This window comes from Ambystoma mexicanum, chromosome 5p (assembly GCF_040938575.1).
Source record: "Ambystoma mexicanum isolate Mex_15411 chromosome 5p, UKY_AmexF1_1, whole genome shotgun sequence".
NCBI lineage: Eukaryota > Metazoa > Chordata > Amphibia > Caudata > Ambystomatidae > Ambystoma > Ambystoma mexicanum.
The window spans coordinates 1043609570-1043628263 of NC_090930.1; positions in this window are offsets into that span (position 1 = coordinate 1043609570).

Below are 18694 nucleotides of genomic sequence, written 5' to 3' on the forward strand. Positions count from 1 at the left end.
GGTCATCCTCCCACTCACTCACCAGGTCCAGTATTATGTGTGGTGGAAACCTGTACCTCCCATACACCTGGTCATCAGGCATCCCGAAAAGGCTGGTTCTGGGTGTGAATATTCTAGCCCTGACTATCCTCCTCCTCCTCCTTTGGTAGCCCACGCCCACTGCTGCTAGGAACGGTATGTTCATCCTGGGTCTGAGCTTGTTATTTTGTTAGCGCGCAAATTTATGCGTTGCGCATGTTGTAGGCGAGCGTGTGACCCGCGCACCCCTGAAATCCAGTACCCAGTCCAATAGCGTGTGGAAATTCCCGCGCACCCCGGGATACAGGTGCGCTGACGTACTTGCGTGTGTAAGTGTCCGCGCACCCCTGATATACACGTACATAGGCCAATCGCGTGTACGCGCACTTTTGTCCAATTACACGCGATGACACTCTGACGTGCTGTCCAATTACACGCGATGACACTCAGACGTGCTGTCCAATTACACGCGATGACACTCTGACGTGCAGTCTTTCCACGTGTGCTCTGTCATCACGTGCTGTGTGGGAAACACCCGTGCGGGTCATGTCACAGACGCGCTTACGCGCTGAGGGCCTTTGGTCCAATAGAATTGCGTATGCGTGCTGACGCGCTTACGCGCTGAGGGCCTTTGGTCCAATAGAATCGCGTATGCGTGCTGACGCGCTTACGCACTAAGGGCCTTTCCTCGATTTTCACGCTGACGTGCAGGATTTTCACGTGCCAAATCACTCCGTATCAAGCTGGCCACGCGTAAGCACACGGAAGACCACGCTCCTGCCCAGAAGGCCGAACTACTGCCCCCCAGAGCCCCGAGCACGCTCCCACCTGCCATCTGCTGCTGCCTGACTGCCTGCTGCCCACGTGCACTGCCATTTGCTGCCTGCACATCAGCCAGGGGTGCTGTTGCTGTGACCACCCCTGCTGGAACTGAAGACTCCCGACTGGGATTCCATCGCTCCACAGCCCAGCCCCAGGACCCAGTTGCCCACCCACTCCTGCCTCTGGGGTTGTCATGTCGGGGCAAACACCATCTGTGACCACTGACAACCCCCGGCCAGAGAGGCAGAGGGGCACCAGCTTCAGTGCCACCGAAGTTGGTGTCCTGGTGGAGCAAGTCCTGGGGCAGTATGATGCCCTCTTTGGAAGTTCCCGCGCCGACAAGGAAGGATGGACTCGGATCTGGACTGACATCGTGACTGCCATCAATGCGGAGGGGATGGCAGTCCGGGACTTACAACATGTCAGGAAGCGCTGGGAGGACTTCAGGTCCAGGACCCTGAACAAGGCCCGGCGCCTCTTGAAGGCAGCGGATGCCAAGGGGCGCCGGGGCCACTTGTCGGAAGAACAGTTGAGGGTCCTGGAATGCATATCCCCAGCGCTCCACGTCCAGGTCCTAGAGAAGCAGACCCGTCTGGAGTCGAGCGGTGAGTGTACATGCATCCTGATTGTGAGCAGTGCGTGTGGTGATTATTCGGTAGTGTGCAGGTTGCACATCTGTTTGTATGGGGTCGAGTATGGGTGGGGGTGTACAGGGCCGTGGGGCTGACACATGCGAGGGCTGTAATGTGTGAGACATGGATGGTGCTTGTGTGTGTAGGCTTGCATGCCAAATGCAGTTGTGTGTGCACACATGTTTGGACGAATGTGTATGTAAGTAGACATGTCCGTGATGTCACGCATGTATGTTGTTTTCGGCTGCATGTATGAGCACTGTGTACATGTGCATGTGTGTGTATTTGACAAGGGTGCAACAGTGATGCAACATGGATGCATGTGACAGCGGTATGTGGAAGCCTGATTGGCAGATGTGACATGGATGCCCGTCTGAACACTGCGACACTTGGCAGAGGTGTACACATGCATGCAAGTGTGGTGGTGTGTGTACATGTGTGGTGCACTTCCTGTGTTGCATGTGCTGTCTGGCTCCCCTTTGGCTGCTCATGCAGTTGTATGTGTAGGGATGGTGGTGGCAGTTGCGATATGGCTGTGGTATGGCTCATGTGTGCGAGTTGTAATGACATGTGTGTTGGGGATTGTGATGACATGTCTGAGGTTTGCCAATGCCACTCATGTGCAACTGTCATGTGTGTATGTGTCCATTGTACAGTGCCCTGATGCCTGTGTTTTGTTTCTCCCTGTCTGCAGCGTCAACTGATGAAGAGGGCGGAGAAGGTGCTGTGGAGCACAGCGGCGGGGATCCCACCGCCAGCCAGAGACGCAAGGCCCGGCTCCCCTCCCGTGTTGTCATCTCGTCGGGGAGTGAGGAGTCCGGTGCCGTGTCCCAGGCCGCAGCTGCCGGGGGGGAGGTCCAAGAGGCGGAGGTTGGAGTTGGACTCCTCGGCAGCAGAAGGGGCAGCTGGGACCCCACAGGGCCCAACAGGGGAAGATGGCACGGAGTCATCCCGGTTGGTGGGGGGTTTGGTTGAGGAGGAGGCCATGCAAGCACCAGAGACGGGGTCTGGAGGTGGGGATCCCACTGGTGCTAGTGGTGCAGTGCAGGACCAGGGACAGGAGGCAGCACAGGCCGCCGCGGAGGTGTCTGTGTGCAATCCTGTCCCCGATCCTGTCCCTGCATCATCTTGCACCAGCAGGGATGCCTACGTCCAGACCCGTTTTCAGGCAGGGGATGAGCTGACGTCAACTGGCCTTCCTCTGCCTGCGGACGTGGCTATCCAGGTCCGGGTTGAGCCTGTCCTGGCTGGTGTGGCGTTGCGTCAACGGGCCATGCGAGGTGACCTGCAGTCTTTTCATGGAGAGACTGCACGTCATCTCGAATGGCTCGTTGACCACGTCAGCCTGCTGGGACAGGTCACCCAGGCCAGATTCCTCCGTCTGATGGGGCTTGCTCTGACCCCCTCCTCAACTGGACCCCCTACGCGCCAGTCGTCCTCTGTGCCATCTTCCCACCCATCAGTCACCTGGGTGCCCTGTGGAGCTGCCTCTGACGGTGCGGCCAGGCTGGTGGAGGAGGCATCCCTGCCACAGTCGGGAGTCGGACGTCCAGCAGGGGTGGCCACATCAACAACTGCACCCCAGCCGGCGGAGGATGTGCAGGCAGCAGGAGGCAGTGCACGGGCAGAGGCACAGCAGCAGCAGCAACGTGGTGGGAGCCATGAAGGCTCGGGGCCTTCAACATCGGAGGGGCAGGCATCGGCCGGAGGGCAGGTTGACCCAGGACGGGGTGTGTCTTCTGTGTGGCAGCGGTTGGGCCAGCAGATAGGTGCGGAGTGGCAGCGGGCGGAAGAGGCGCGGCTCACAATGGTCAGGGCGGAGAACTCCATGCGGAGGGCCCTGAGGCGGGCCGAGTGCCTCGAGGCAATCCGCAGGGGGTTGGAGGAGTACACGGCGTCGTCCCTGCGGACCCTCGGGGCCATGGAACAGGACCGCCTCCGGGACATCGAACAGGAGTTTGATGATGCCCTGGCCCGAAACACCACGGAGTGAGCCGCTGGACTTGCCCGCCGCCTTTGTATATAGTTCTTTAGTTTTAGGTTTCCTTTGTTTGTTCTTATGATTTGGAGTCGATGGACACTGCTCCACTTTTTGTATATAGTTGCATTTTAGTTAGGGTTTTTTGTAGGTTTCCTTTGTTCAGTTGGGCTCATGGACCCTTGGATGTTTTGTACATAGTTCTTCATTGGATTGATTTTATTTTTCATTTGACTTTGGACTACATTTTTTTGGATTAGGATTTGGTGTTTTTATTTTTTTACACGGACATGCAGTTTATCTTTTTTTCATTCCCATTGTAGTTTGTTTCATTTCATTTGCATTCTTATTTTTTTAATACAATTTTGTTTTCATACTTCACTGTGTGGTATCATCTCATTGCTTTCATGCATGTCATGTTGGGTGTTTTCCCATTCAATTGCAACCATTGTGTGTGACGGACATGGGTTCATTAGCTTTATGAACATTGGGGGTGTAACATGTAATTTCCTTTTCCATGTGGGTGAATGGGTTACTTGGTTGGGCTTTTTGGCTGTGGAGGCTGACCATGACGCACATGATTGGGGATTGTGAGGACCTGGTGGAGGCTGCCCATGGTGGCTGGGGGGTGGGGGTGGTGGGAGACATGAGTGGTGGCCTGGTGGAGGGTGCCCCTGAATGCTGGGGGGTGGGGGTGGTGGGGGACATGGGTGGGGGCTTGTTGGAGGGTGCCCCTGCACTGCTGGGGGGTGGTGGTGATAGGGGACATGGGTGGGGGCCTGGTGGAGGCTGCCCCTGGTGGCGGGGGGGTGGGGGTGGTAGGTGACATGAGTGGTGGCCTGGTGGAGGGTGCCCCTGGATGCTGGGGGGTGGGGGTGGTGGGGGACATGGGTGGGGGCTTGGTGGAGGGTGCCCCTGCACTGCTGGGGGGTAGTGGTGATAGGGGACATGGGTGGGGGCCTGGTGGAGGCTGCCCCTGGTGGCTGGGGGTGGGGGTGGTGGGAGACATGAGTGGTGGCCTGGTGGAGGCTGCCCCTGCTGGCTGGGGGGTGGGGGTGGTGGGAGACATGGGTGGTGGCCTGGTGGAGGGTACCCCTGCACTGCTGGGGGGTAGGGGGGTGGGAGACATGGGTGGGGGCCTGGTGGAGGGTGCCCCTGCACTGCTGGGGGGTGGTGGTGGTGATAGGGGACATGGGTGGGGGCCTGGTGGAGGCTGCCCCTGGTGGCTGGGGGGTGGGGGTAGTGGGAGACATGAGTGGGGGCCTGGTGGAGGGTGCCCCTGCACTGCTAGGGGGTGGGGGTGGTGGGAGACATGAGTGGGGGCCTGGTGGAGGGTGCCCCTGCACTGCTGGGGTGTGGGGGTGGTGGGAGACATGCGTGGGGGCCTGGTGGAGGCTGCCCCTGCACTGCTGGGGGGGGTGGTGATAGGGGACATGGGTGGGGGCCTGGTGGAGGGTGCCCCTGCACTGCTGGGGGGTGGTGGTGATAGGGGACATGGGTGGGGGCCTGGTGGAGGCTGCCCCTGGTGGCTGGGGGGTGGGGGTGGTGGGAGACATGAGTGGTGGCCTGGTGGAGGCTGCCCCTGCTGGCTGGGGGGTGGGGGTGGTGGGAGAAATGAGTGGGGGCCTGGTGGAGGGTGCCCCTGGTGGCTGGGGGGTGGGGGTGGTGGGAGACATGAGTGGGGGCCTGGTGGAGGGTGCCCCTGCACTGCTGGGGGGTGGGGGGTTGGGAGACATGGGTGGGGGCCAGGTGGAGGGTGCCCCTGCACTGCTGGGGGGTGGTGGTGGTGATAGGGGACATGGGTGGGGGCCTGGTGGAGGCTGCCCCTGGTGGCTGGGGGGTGGGGGTGGTGGGAGACATGAGTGGGGGCCTGGTGGAGGGTGCCCCTGGTGGCTGGGGGGTGGGGGTGGTGGGAGACATGAGTGGGGGCCTGGTGGAGGGTGCCCCTGGTGGCTGGGGGGTGGGGGTGGTGGGAGACATGAGTGGGGGCCTGTTGGAGGGTGCCCCTGCACTGCTGGGGGGTGGGGTGGTGGGAGACATGAGTGGGGGCCTGGTGGAGGGTGCCCCTGCACTGCTGGGGGATGGGGGTGGTGGGAGACATGAGTGGGGGCCTGGTGGAGGCTGCCCCTGGGGGGTGGGGGTGGTGGGAGACATGAGTGGGGGCCTGGTGGAGGGTGCCCCTTCACTGCTGGGGGGTGGTGGTGATAGGGGACATGGGTGGTGGCCTGGTGGAGGCTGCCCCTGGTGGCTGGAGGGTGGGGGTGGTGGGAGACATGAGTGGTGGCCTGGTGGAGGCTGCCCCTGCTGGCTGGGGGGTGGGGGTGGTGGGAGACATGAGTGGGGGCCTGGTGGAGGGTGCCCCTGCACTACTGGGGGGTGGTGGTGATAGGGGACATGGGTGGGGGCCTGGTGGAGGCTGCCCCTGCACTGCTGGGGGGTGGGGGTGGTGGGAGACATGAGTGGGGGCCTGGTGGAGGGTGCCCCTGCTGGCTGGGGGGTGGGGGTGGTGGGAGACATGAGTGGGGGCCTGGTGGAGGGTGCCCCTGTACTGCTGGGGGGTGGTGGTGATAGGGGACATGGGTGGGGCCCTGGTGGAGGCTGCCCCTGCACTGCTGGGGGGTGGGGGTGGTGGGAGACATGAGTGGGGGCCTGGTGGAGGGTGCCCCTGCACTGCTGGGGGGTGGGGGTGGTGGGAGACATGAGTGGGGGCCTGGTGGAGGCTGCCCCTGCACTGCTGGGGGGTGGGGGTGGTGGGAGACATGAGTGGTGGCCTGGTGGAGGGTGCCCCTGCACTGCTGGGGGGTGGGGGGGTGGGAGACATGGGTGGGGCCTGGTGGTTGGTGCCCCTGGTGGCTGGGGGTGGGGGTGGTGGGAGACATGAGTGGGGGCCTGGTGGAGGCTGCCCCTGGTGGCTGGGGGGTGGGGGTGGTGGGAGACATGAGTGGGGGCCTGGTGGAGGCTGCCCCTGGTGGCTGGGGGGTGGGGGTGCTGGGTGACATGAGCAGGTGTGCAGGGCAGTCCCCTGTGGTGTGTGCTGCCTGCAGGGGCCGTGGAGGGTGTACAGGGAATACCTGGGAGCACACAGCCAAATCGCGTGTAGATTTTCCCGCGTACCCCTGTCATACACGTACCCGGCCAAATCGCGTGTGGAACTTCCCGCGCACCCCTGTAATCCACGTACACGGCCAAATCGCGTGTGGAACTTCCCGCGCACCCCTGAAATCCACGTACCCGGACAAATCGCGTGTGGAACTTCCCGCACACCCCTGAAATCCACGTACCCTGACAAATCGCGTGTGGAACTTCCCGCGCACCCCTGTAATCCACGTACACGGCCAAATCGCGTGTGGAACTTCCCGCGCACCCCTGTACTCCATGTACACGGCCAAATCGCGTGTGGAACTTCCCGCGCACCCCTGTAATCCACGTACACGGCCAAATCGCGTGTGGAACTTCCTGCGCACCCCTGTACTCCACGTACACGGCCAAATCGCGTGTGGAACTTCCCGCGCACCCCTGTAATACGCGTACCCTGACAAATCGCATGTGGAACTTCCCACAAACCCCTGGAATTCACGTACCCTGACAAATCGCGTGTGGAACTTCCCGCGCACCCCTGAAATCCACGTACCCGGCCAAATCGCGTGTGGAACTTCCTGCGCATCCCTGAAATCCACGTACCCGGCCAAATCGCATGTGGAACTTCCCGCGCACCCCTGAAATCCACGTACCCGGCCAAATCGCGTGTGGAAATTCCCGCGCACCCCTGAAATCCACGTACACGGCCAAATCGCGTGTGAGACTTCCCGCGCACCCCGGTATACACGCACACGTATTTTTTGTCAGCGGGTGTCCGTGTTTGTGGGTACCCAACTGCACGTCATTTGTCCTGGAGGGCCACAGTATAGGACATTCATCATGGCAGTATATAGGTGCTATTTGTTGGCGCACCTTTTGGCGCACATTTCTTACAGGCGCAGAGACGCTACCGCCTGCTTTCTTGTGGCGGTCGTGTTTGTGCCTGTGCGCTGGTTTGAGCGTGCGCTTTTTTGCCCTATTCTATTCCATGAATACGTGTTGTAGGCGAGCGTGTGGGCGTTCCGCGCACTTGTGCCCTGTACTTCCACCGTGACGCCCACATTTTGGCAAGTTGTTCCCCATTCCGAGTGTTACGCCCCGTGTTCCGCCTACTTTTGTTGCGTGCGCCGCGCTATGTGCGATTTTCGCTGTGGCCTGTGCGATTTTCGCTGTGACCTGGCGCACGCAGTTAGATGGCCTGTGCGCCAACGTGCTCGCGCACTTTTTTATCGCACATCCGAAGGTTTTCTCGCGCACGGCCTTCCATGAATCGATGTGCGCTGCTTTTCGTGCGATTTTCGCACTTGCACTGCGATTTTCGCTATTCCACTGCGATTCGCACGTTTTTGGCCACTTGCGCCGCGCTAATTATTCCATGAATCGGCCTGTAATTTGTCAGCACTACGTCTATTACATAAGATTTTTCTTTCAGTAAAATACTCTTGGATACTGTCTCCCCCTTTACTTGAGTTAGTCAATAGACAGTTTCCCACAAAGCCAAAGAGCAGTGTACTGTAGAACAGTCTTCTGTCACTTAACATGTTCTGTACAGTCTTTCTTGCAGCCACACTACCCGAGTTCCCTTCAAACTTGATTAGCCTCATGTAGGGCTGCTTAGCAAATGTCTCATCCACCCCTATCCTTCTTCTCACCCCCAATTCACTCGGCGAGGGAAACTGTGGTTGTGCGCTCACCCTTTGGCCCCATAAAACAGCAGCCTGTTATGCAGCCGGTTAGATTTGCAGAATGAGCGCCTCCTGTGTAGGAAGACAGACTGTCAGTTTCTCTACCTTTCTTCATGAAAAGCTGCTCTCCTGCCTCATTGACATGCTCTTCACTGCTGGTGGGGTTATATATCAAACCCACAAATCTCTCAAATGGTTTCAGAGATTCTTCCCCTGGCCTATCTGCTAAGACATCTCTGTATGTATTCCAGGTGTCCCATGCAGTCCTTTTGTCTCTGCCTTGAAAAAAGTAGACCTTTTCACACCCCGTAATTGGGTAGAACGTTGACCAGGACGATATAGAGATCAGGAGCAGGAGCAGGCTCTAACTCATCAGCTGCAAAGAACCGGGCGTTCTTTCCAACTCCAAATGCAGCCGGTAGTTCAGCCATGTTTGCTCAAGGTACTGATGTTATGGCTAGAACTACAACATGGGTGTCTGCCAAGCATATTAGGGCTTAGTAAATAGTGAGTGTATGCTTCCTCGTGAGGGAACACGGAGTCAGTCCCAAGACGTCTTGATGATTATACAAAGCACATTGGTATCATTTGTAGTCATCACTGGTTAGTTTGTCACAATGACTGCTGCAGTTGTCACCAATGAGGAGAACAATTCAGTTTTGTTTTTGATACCTAGGAGAAACACTTGCCAGTTGTTTGGACCCAGCTGTGTTGGCTCAACACGTTTCCAAACACCTTTCCCCTTTTTCCTGCGTGTGTCACTCTTCAAGCTTTCGGGCCAATACACATCCCAGATAATGGGCTTCATCACGAGTTTGGCGGTAACCCTTACATGTGGTGGTAGCGCTATTACCGCTGAATTTAAGGGTCCGCCAAATCACGGGTTTGGCAGATTTCCCCCCAGATCTGAGCTGGGGGAAATCTGCCGATATTTCGCGCTCTTACTGCCGGCGGGAAATCCGCCGGCGGTAAGAGCGTGAAAATTCCCCATTGAGCCCAATGAGGAATGGGGAATTCCCGAATGGGCTCAGTGGGGAATGGGCAATACCCGTTCCGCCAAACCCGTGATCCGGCGCTATTAGCGCCGGGGGGTTTGGCGGTAGGGCTATTAACGCTGGCGCTAACAGCGCCGGCATTACCGCCCAACTCGTGATGAACATTAGGCGCATAATCTTGGAATGTTTTTGAATAACCTGAAAAGCATGTTAACGACGGCTGCACCAGCAATAATGGCAACCTAGACTATAGGGCCCAAGATGTTTTTTCCCCCAAGTGTGCGCTGTTCCAGGAAGAGCAATAAATCAGACTTTGTTCCGGTTCTCATGGGCCTGATCAACGGCAATATCAAAGAATCCATATTTGCACTTTTTTATGACAAATTTCTCTGTCATTAATTCTTCACAGGTGTTACATTGGCTCTGTTTAAGTGAAATCACATCATGTATGTGGACAGGAATCCATCTTGAATAGTGGATATAGCCCAAAGAAAATAACCAGGAAACAATCTTCCACGGGGTCTCTGTATGGAGCATGAAGTATCTCTCTTGAATCACTCTCACATTAATCTTCAAGAGAAGTTCCAACCATAGAATGGTGTGCCTAAATCAGAAATGGGCATCCAACACTTCAGTCTTTACACTAGTCTTCTAGTAATCATGCTTGACAGCTATCTTCAGGTCTTGGCTGCGCTCATTATAGGCCTGCTGGAGAAGTACAAAGACACTATTGGCTTGATTTGATAAGGCCTATGGGTGTGTCGCATGGGATGCTTTAATAAATGTATCCACTTTTCTAGCTGCAGTAACGCCAGCCTGAATAAGCGCTACATTCCACCATTTTTCATCAAGATGATTTTCAAATACCTTGAGAATGGAAATCCCAATATGGAACCCACCAAACATTATAATACTTTTATCATCACCATGAGTTGTTGGTCAATTCCACAGGATTTGTTTTGCTAATGAGTAGAGTGGATGGTCGAATGTGATGATTATCACCTTCCCAGGATTGCAGGCTTCAACTTCTGTATTCACAGTATTCATTGGGTGGTGAATCAGAGCCAATGGCCTTGCATGGTCTGGAAATGTCAATTCATCATCTTTCAGAAGTGCTTCTTGATGACTTGAGTGGAATGGCATGAAGGAAATTACTTAATTCCCTTGTAGGTCATCACTAGCCACAACCTGTGTCATACACTCCAGCCAGGTATATTTTTCCTCCATGCATTGCTGTATTAGTTAATAGCGAACTTTGTTTGGCCGTTCTTGGTTTGACACAGGACAATCTGTTTTGATAAGAGAAGCATGAGGCATTCTGATGCAAGACTTGGGGAAATGCGTGGTCTTTTTGCTTGCACCAGTATCATAATGTCGGTGATGGTCCGATCAGTTCCACTGAAGTATTGTCTGAATGTTGAAACAGTGATTTTCCTGCCCCATTGAATAAGTCATGAGCAGTAGTAGAGCTGGGATTCTAATCAATATTATCAACTACACTAGTCATAAAGATCCCTCCTTTGAGCTGAAGAGCAATAACAGATTTTCCATATTGAAGTGGAGCCATATTTTAGTCCATAGCTCCGGTAGGATGTCTAGCACAGATTATGGTGCAAATTCAAGCAAACTCAATTCCATTTTGACACATAGAGCATCAAACACACAATAAAGTAGATACATTTCTTTTGTGGCCATTAAAAAAAAATCCCCCATTACTTCCTTGCGGGTGGGGGGAATCTGCGAAGGCTATTTAGCCTAAAACTATCCTTCGAATATGTACTTGTTGTGCACCAAGTCTCATTCTTCTTTCATCAAAAGACCAATTCTGCCAAACACTCCACCTCTCTGCCATAGTATTAAGTAGGCATCAAACCAGAAGCAATGCAGAGCTCAACCATCCAGATTTCACAGCCAAAGACGTAGGTCAATGGAGAAGTTTCAACATAAATAAAACAAAGGAAAGCCTCCCCAAGATGGCAAAGTCCTGGAAATCAAAGATGGCCATTAGGGGCAGCCTTCAACATTTTTCAAAACCTGGGAAGAATTATCATTTGACGTATGGGCAGCCAGAGCAGTGTAGCTTGGAAACTGGATAGAATTAATTTCCCCCCTCAGTTCCATCGGGTCCAGTTTCAACATCTCCACCAAGGAGCAAGAGGTTCGCAATGACCCCAGCAATTCAGGAATTGCTGAGAAAGAACACAATAAAAGCCCTCGGTTCAGATTAAGGGCAGCTGACCTACTCAATAATGTTCATATTTCTAAAGCCCTCTGGGAAGTTGAGACTGGTTTTAGGCATAAAAGCCCTGTATCAATTTGTGGTCAGAATGAAATTCAGGATGGAGACTCTGCAAAAGATCCTGCTGTTTATTCACAGTGAGGATACACTTTCGGGATGCCTACTACAACGTACCAATCATGTACTATGATCAGATGTTCCTCAGGCTTATGATCAAAGAAGGACACTTCCAGTTCAAGGTCCTGGCTTTCAAATTGAGAATACTGCTCAGAGTCATCAAAAAGATAATAGCTCCAGTAGCAACATCATCACATCTATAGGGAACACAGACCTTCCCCAAACTCAACAAATGGTAATGAGATCAGCCTTCAGGACAAGGATGGTAGCTGAAGCAATGAGGATGTGGCAGTTGTGAGAAACCATAAGGTGTCTCACCGACTAGTCCCTCGGGATCTGTCATCCAGGTGGCCAGGACACGGCCATCGCTTTTGGATCCAGTTCCTGAGGGTGGACCAGTGCTGGAGGATCCCCTGGGTGAGGGGTCTTCGGGGAATGGGAGTGGGACACCGGATGGTGAGACACAGTATCCCCTTCCCTATAACACCTTTACCCCATCCTACCAGGTAGGATATTTAGGAACTCTACTCCCCGCCCCCTTTTACAACATGTACACTTTCTCACGAACAGACTAACACCCGAGGTGTATCCCTGACATGTCCCAATACAATGGTCAGGCTAGGTCAGGCAATTAGTAACCATCACACACACCTGACTTCCATTAAACTTCCAAACAGATATAAGGCAGAGCACGAGAGCACACTCTGAGCGAGGCAAAGCACATGAGGAAACAGCAGTTTTGAGACGGCAGCTGAACGAGAGAGGAAAGACGGCAAAACAGAAGGGGATCGCAAGGAGGCAAGTTCCCTTGACTATGTCAACAAGGAACCAATACTTTCCAGTGTCATCGAGAATAGAAAGCATAAGATCAGGAAATCGGGCTGAAGAATCTTGCATTGTGTTTCGGAGACACCCGGGGCCCTCCTGCGTCAATAATCAAGGCGGGGAGAATCACCAGCTTCCATGGTACCATCCATGGCTCCAAGACCAAAGCAGTGTCAGTGAAATCAACACAGCCGGTGAATCGGGGAGACAGATAAAAGACCGGTCTGTGTTGAAGCTAAGGTTGCAAGCAGCAACATTGTATAGCGAGCACTAGAACGAACATTGTTAAAACGCGTGTGATAAAAGACTCAAGTAAATTTGAACTGCTGATAAGTGATTGAACTTTCAAAGCAATATACAATACCTTTGACAGAGTGGTCCGGCACTGCGTGGGTGCTCAATTGAAGGTCTCTGTAAGGTATCCAGCTGAGAAGTGGCAAAGGTGAAAGGGAGAAAGAGGTTATATCAAGAAGAGAGCGAGTAATTGTAAATCGAAGTGTTCCTGCGACAGATTGAGCAAAATCCTGCACACAGTGGAACGTCTTCAATTTGTGAAGTAATGAAAGCTTGGAAAAGTAGATAAAGTTGGCGTGAACCCGGCAGAGGAAGATCAATTGAAAGCGGTGTGTTAAAGCAGTTCTGAGCCCGGCAGAGGGGTACCCTGGTTGAACCGAAAATCACCTGAGAAGTTGTACCTGTGAGATCCTAAGAAGAAAGGATCTTTAATGTTTGTCATGTTGAATCAGGCCCTCTGAAATAAGAGACTTTGAATGGCAAAGAGACTTTGGCACAGAGGCCCTGATGTTGAAGTTTTGAACTGCATCCTCGTGCTAGAGAAGCCAGAGAGTTTGCTAAGCTCGAGTGTGCTGCCTTGTCCCATGCATTGAATATCCTTACATATCATTTCTTGAATACTTTTCTTTTGCATAAAATTGATTCCCTCACTATTTGTATTTAGTAGTAAGGATTGGCAATAGGTTTATTAGTATAGGCCCTTTTATTTTGACAGACTCGACTAGGGTTGCATTATTATCATTTGGTGGTCGTAGCTTGCTCCCATCTTTAGATTTAGGATTAGATAGGTATTTTTCAAACCCAATTGAAGTTCAATAAACACCCTTGAACTGTGATCACTTGTGTCTGTCTTACTGTTTGATACCATGCCTTCCTTACATAGTATCTGCAACAATGGGGCTTTATTGTAATTTGGGAAAAGTCTCACGTGGACCCATCACAATCACTCAACTTCATTGGAACCCAGTCCATTGCGAACATTAATGAGCAACACAATTGGTCTTCAACATGCAATGGCCAGCAACCTGTTTAAGTTGCAGGGCGCATGGCCTCTTGTATCTATGTAGTTCCATGGTTATGCCTTCAATTCAAACCATTAGTCCTACCCCTTCACAGGCACTGAGTCCCAGCATCACAGATCTCTGAAGCACTGGTTCTGATTTGCACAGTGTTGCAGCAAAGTCTCAGGTGGTGGCTACATAACGCCAATTTAGAGAGGGGGTGGCCTTGGATCTCTCTGGCATGATCGCTCTTGCCACAAACGCCAGCATGATAGGCTGTTGGTTACCCTGAGGGAAAGGGCTCATTGAGAAATAAGGGACTCTATCAAAGGCAGTCTTCAAACTGGAGGGCACTGGCAGCAATAGGGAAAGCCCTTCAAGTATTCCATCTCTGGGTTGAGATCGGGCAGTAATTGTCAGGACAGACAATGCATGCAATAGCCTACTTGAGCTGGTATAAGGGAACGAGGCCAGGAAGCTAAGCCTTTTTTCACAAATGTATGGGAAATGGGTTGAGTCCAATCTGCTGTGATTCCAAACAGTCCACATCAGGGGAGCAGACAATGTGGAGGGTGACCCGTTAAGCAGGGTCTACCCGAACCCCCAGGAAATGTCACTCAGACCAGTATAACACATGAAAAGTTGGCAACAACTCAGATAAACTTCTTTGCATCCCCATCCTCAGCCCTAGTGAGCAGATTCTGTTTAAGGTCACCACCACAGGGAGCATGGAAGGTGAATGATCCATCTTTCATGTATGCTTCTCCCCCCAATATCATTCATCCCCAGGGTACTAAGGAAAATAGAGATGAAAAGGTGGAGGTGATTGTGGTGATCTTTATTAGTGCCAATAGGGCATGGTTCCTGGTGCTGCTAAAGTTGGGTAATGGTCCAGCATGGGTGATTCCAAAGTGCCCCTCACACTTAGTGGAGATAAATGTCTCGGGTCAGGTTGCCTCCTCTTTGCAAAAATCCAGATACCCAGCACCGCTGAAGTCCTATGAGAGACTCTGGGCTCACCTTGTGGCCTGTTGTAGTGGGCAGTGTGACATCTCTGAAGTGTGTCCCTACAATTGTATCAGAAGGGTTTCCAGAATGGGCTGGCAGTGTCTTCTCTGGGGTCCCAGCGGGATGCAATCAGGTCTTTCAGGGAACAGTGGAAAGATTCAGGAAAAGGGGGGACATTGGGGTATAAGTTGCTAAAGAGATGTCCGCTGGCTAGGAGTATGCCACGTGCAACCGTCTCCTCCATGGGATCTCCCCTTGGCTTCATTTAAGCAACTTGAGGAAATCAATATCAAGCATCTCACCCATAAAATAGCCTTTTTTATTATGATTACTTCCACCCGCAGACTAGGAGAGATAAGGGCACTGTAGTGTAGGCCTCCATTCACGACTGTTCTCACATATGCTCTAGTGGTTAGGCGCAACTATGCTTTTCGACTGAAAATCATCACTCAATTTCATAGCTCTCAAGATGTTTTGTGCCAGTGTTTTTTCAGAATTCATCATCCCCTGAGGAAGAGGTCTATCCTTGTCTGGGCGTAAAGTGATCATATGCACTGAGAATGTCAGTGTAACAGACCTGGGGCTCATTATAAGTTTGGCGGTGTGGGAAAAAAGTGGCAGTACTTCCATTACCGCCACTTTTCCCGCACTGCCAAACCAAATGTTTGCCAATAGGGTGGCCAATTTACCTCCAGCCAGGCACCCCACCAGCAAAAACAGCTGGTATTACCAGCACCAGCACCAGTATTACTGGTAATACCAGCAATACCCCCATGGAGTCCTATGGACACCACAGAATGGTGATTAACCTACCATTGCTGGCACCTGTAAAATGCTGATAATCGTGTCATATCAGGCACCGTTAATGGTAGGTCTGCATGCCGGTATCCTGCTGGATTTACCGGTTGGATACTGGCTAACATATAGTGATGCCCTATGTCTTGATGACATTTGGGTCAGGAGGGGTAGGGAAGAAAGTCTCTGTAGTGTCCATTGGTAGATGGATCTGAACAGTGCCTTCAATGGCTTATGCAGTGGCTGGTCATTCTCTTGCATTTCAAGTCCGGGTCACTTCCACCAGAGACAAGGCAGCCTCTTGGGCTGTGTTCAGGGAAGCCTTTTATAGATCTGGCGAGCTGCAACTTGGCAGATCCCAACACATTCATCAGACTCTATAAATTGAACGTGGACTATCAGGGTTCTGAATCTCTGGGTACGATTGTTCTGCAGAATGGATTTAGTTTATTTGGTCCACTGGATGCTTAATGTCAATTAAGATGGTGATTGGGGTGTGGCAATATACTAGTCATAGTCAGTTTGGTTTGTCATGCTCCCCTGCAAGATATGGAATTCGTATACCTCATAGATCAGTACTGAGACGAGGAAGAGGGATATGAAGGTAATACCTGAATTAAAAACATTTCTCACCCTTTAAGAAGCGAGGGCAGGACCCTGCGTGAGAATTTTTTTGTGTGAGAAAAGCATGCGTAGGCTAACAGGGCAGTGTTGTGCGACGCAGGACTGCAGGAGACGCTGACTGATCGAACGTAGCATGTTGCGCTACGCCCACGCAGCGTACCCTTTAAGAAGCCAGGACTGGACCCTCTGGGGCAAAAACTCGATAGGCTAAGTGCACGGTGTTGTGCCACGCAGGTGTTTGACGACGAAGGTGTGCAGCGCAGGGTGCGAGTATGCTGCGCAGCTACCGACGATCAGCTTCCAAAAGGTAAGAAATGTGCAGGAAGTGGGAGCAGCCACTACTGCTCCCTACCAAACTACCCAGCCTTTGTGCGTAGTTCCACCTAACCATCGGACATAACGTACTCTGTCTCCGTGCAATCCTAGGCTCTCCCATCTAGCGGTTAGCCGTACTTTGTGTTTGGGTCCATTCTCTAGGTCCCCCCATTTCCGGTTACTGTTTACTGTGAGCTGTGTCCCACTAGGCCCTCTCCCCTCTCTCTAGGTGCCCATTCAACTGTGGTTACTGTTGTACCATGAACTGTGTCCCACTGGGCTCTCTCCCACTCTCTATGTTCCCATCCACTGTGATTAATGTTTACTGTGAACGTTGTCCCATTAGGCTCTCTCCAACTCTCTCTGTCCCTACCCCACTGAGGGTAGCGTTGTACGGTTGTGTGTCACCTGTCTGCTCCTCCTTTGAGTTCCCTACTGTGTGACCCCGACCCCCTGTGTGCATCCTGCATTGTGTGGAACTGGGCTGTGCGTCTCTCCTTCTCTCTTGCACTCCCTCCTCCTACTTTCCTCTTCTCACCCTTTATGGTGCTTTCCATTTCTCCCATCTTCTCTAACTGCTACTCTAGCTCCTATCCTATCCCTCTCAATCGGTCTGGAAGGAAGAAGTTCAAGAGGGACATCCTGGTCTCCAACCCAGGCCTCCCAATTACTGATACCTACATCAGTGCTTCCTCCAGGCAGACTCTCACTGACATCCTCTTTGTCGTTCCCTCACCAGAACTATGGACCCCTCCTATGATCTTGGCTCTCTCTCCTATCTCTTCCTCTTCCGTTAATCGTGTCCCTGGGTGCGAGGTCCTCATGGCCTTCTTCCACTCCTACAAGACCATCATTAATGTCTATCTGAATGGCACTGTCATGGTCCAGGGACATCAGCCCAATCTCCTCCTTTTTGATAGGTGTCACCCGCGTCTTATCAACTTCCTTCCTTCTATTGTTACTCCTACTAGCACCTCTCTGGCTTCTCCACCTCCTCCTTCTCCCGCTGCCTCTCAAGCCCCCCTACTACTTCCACTGGGTGTACCTCAAGCCTGCACCCCACCCGGGAAGAATTTCAAATGTGGATACATGCTCCACATCGCTATTCTCAACTCTTGCTCTGCTGTCAAACACTTATCTGGTTTTTGCCACTTTCTGGAAGAACCTGACCTTGATGGTCTCGCTCTCACCGAGACATGGTTCACGACCAGCTCTGTCACAAGTTTTGACACTCTCCTTCCTGATGGCTACAAGATCCTCTCTGAGACAAGAACTACCAACCCGGAGGTGGAGTAGCTCTGATCTTTCCGGAGTGGGCACCTGCTTCTGTCATTCCTACACAGGCCTATTCCTCCTATGAATGCCTGGTCTGCAGGCACTCTATCGCTCCTGGCCTCTCTCTAACTGTGGCCACCATCTAAAGGCCCCCTGGCCAGGTTGCCCTCTTCCACTCAGAGTGGGCTGACCTCTCCTCTTCTCTCCTTGCATCTACCTCTTAACTTCTCCTCCTCGTAGACATCAACATCCACCTGCCTCGATGCTTCTAATACCTCCTCTGGGCTCTTCCGCAACCTCTGCAACACTCTCTCTCTCTCTCCATTCTACCCTCTGGTCCAACACACTCTGCCGGACACACCTTGGATGTTCTCATCTCCTCAGACATTCCCTTCTCTAACCCTCTCACTATTCCTCTCTCTTGCACTGACCACTTTCCTCACACCTGAAACTCTCTGTCCCCTAGGCAAATCCCTTCCCTGCACTGTCATTCGGCCCATGAAGTGTGTGTCAGTGGATGCCTTTGCCTCTACTTTCTCTGATCCTCCTACTCCTGCGGCTGACTTGCACTCTGACACAGCCCTCTCTAACCTGCATCTTTCTATCACCAACACTCTGTACATCCTTGCCCCTGTCATGAGAATCAGTCTAAAGCCTACCTCCAAGTGCAACCCTTGGTATGACTCCGACTTCGCCGCCCTGAAATGCAAGTGCAGGGTGGCTGAGAGGAAGTGGCAAACTGGCGTGCTGCCTGTTCCAAAGGCAATACAGACTCTCTGTCCTGTCCAAGAACAGAATTCACATCCAAGCCTGCGTCTCTGCAGCCTCTCACAACACGGCCAAACACTTCTGCAGTCTCCACCTCTCCTATTCCCTTCCAAGCCCTCTGTACACCTTTGGCTTCTCACTACACCACCAACACTCTTGACAGGCTGTCCTCCCTCTCCTTTTCCTCTCCCTCTACCTCTCACCAGCCCCCCCTTTGGCTGCCTC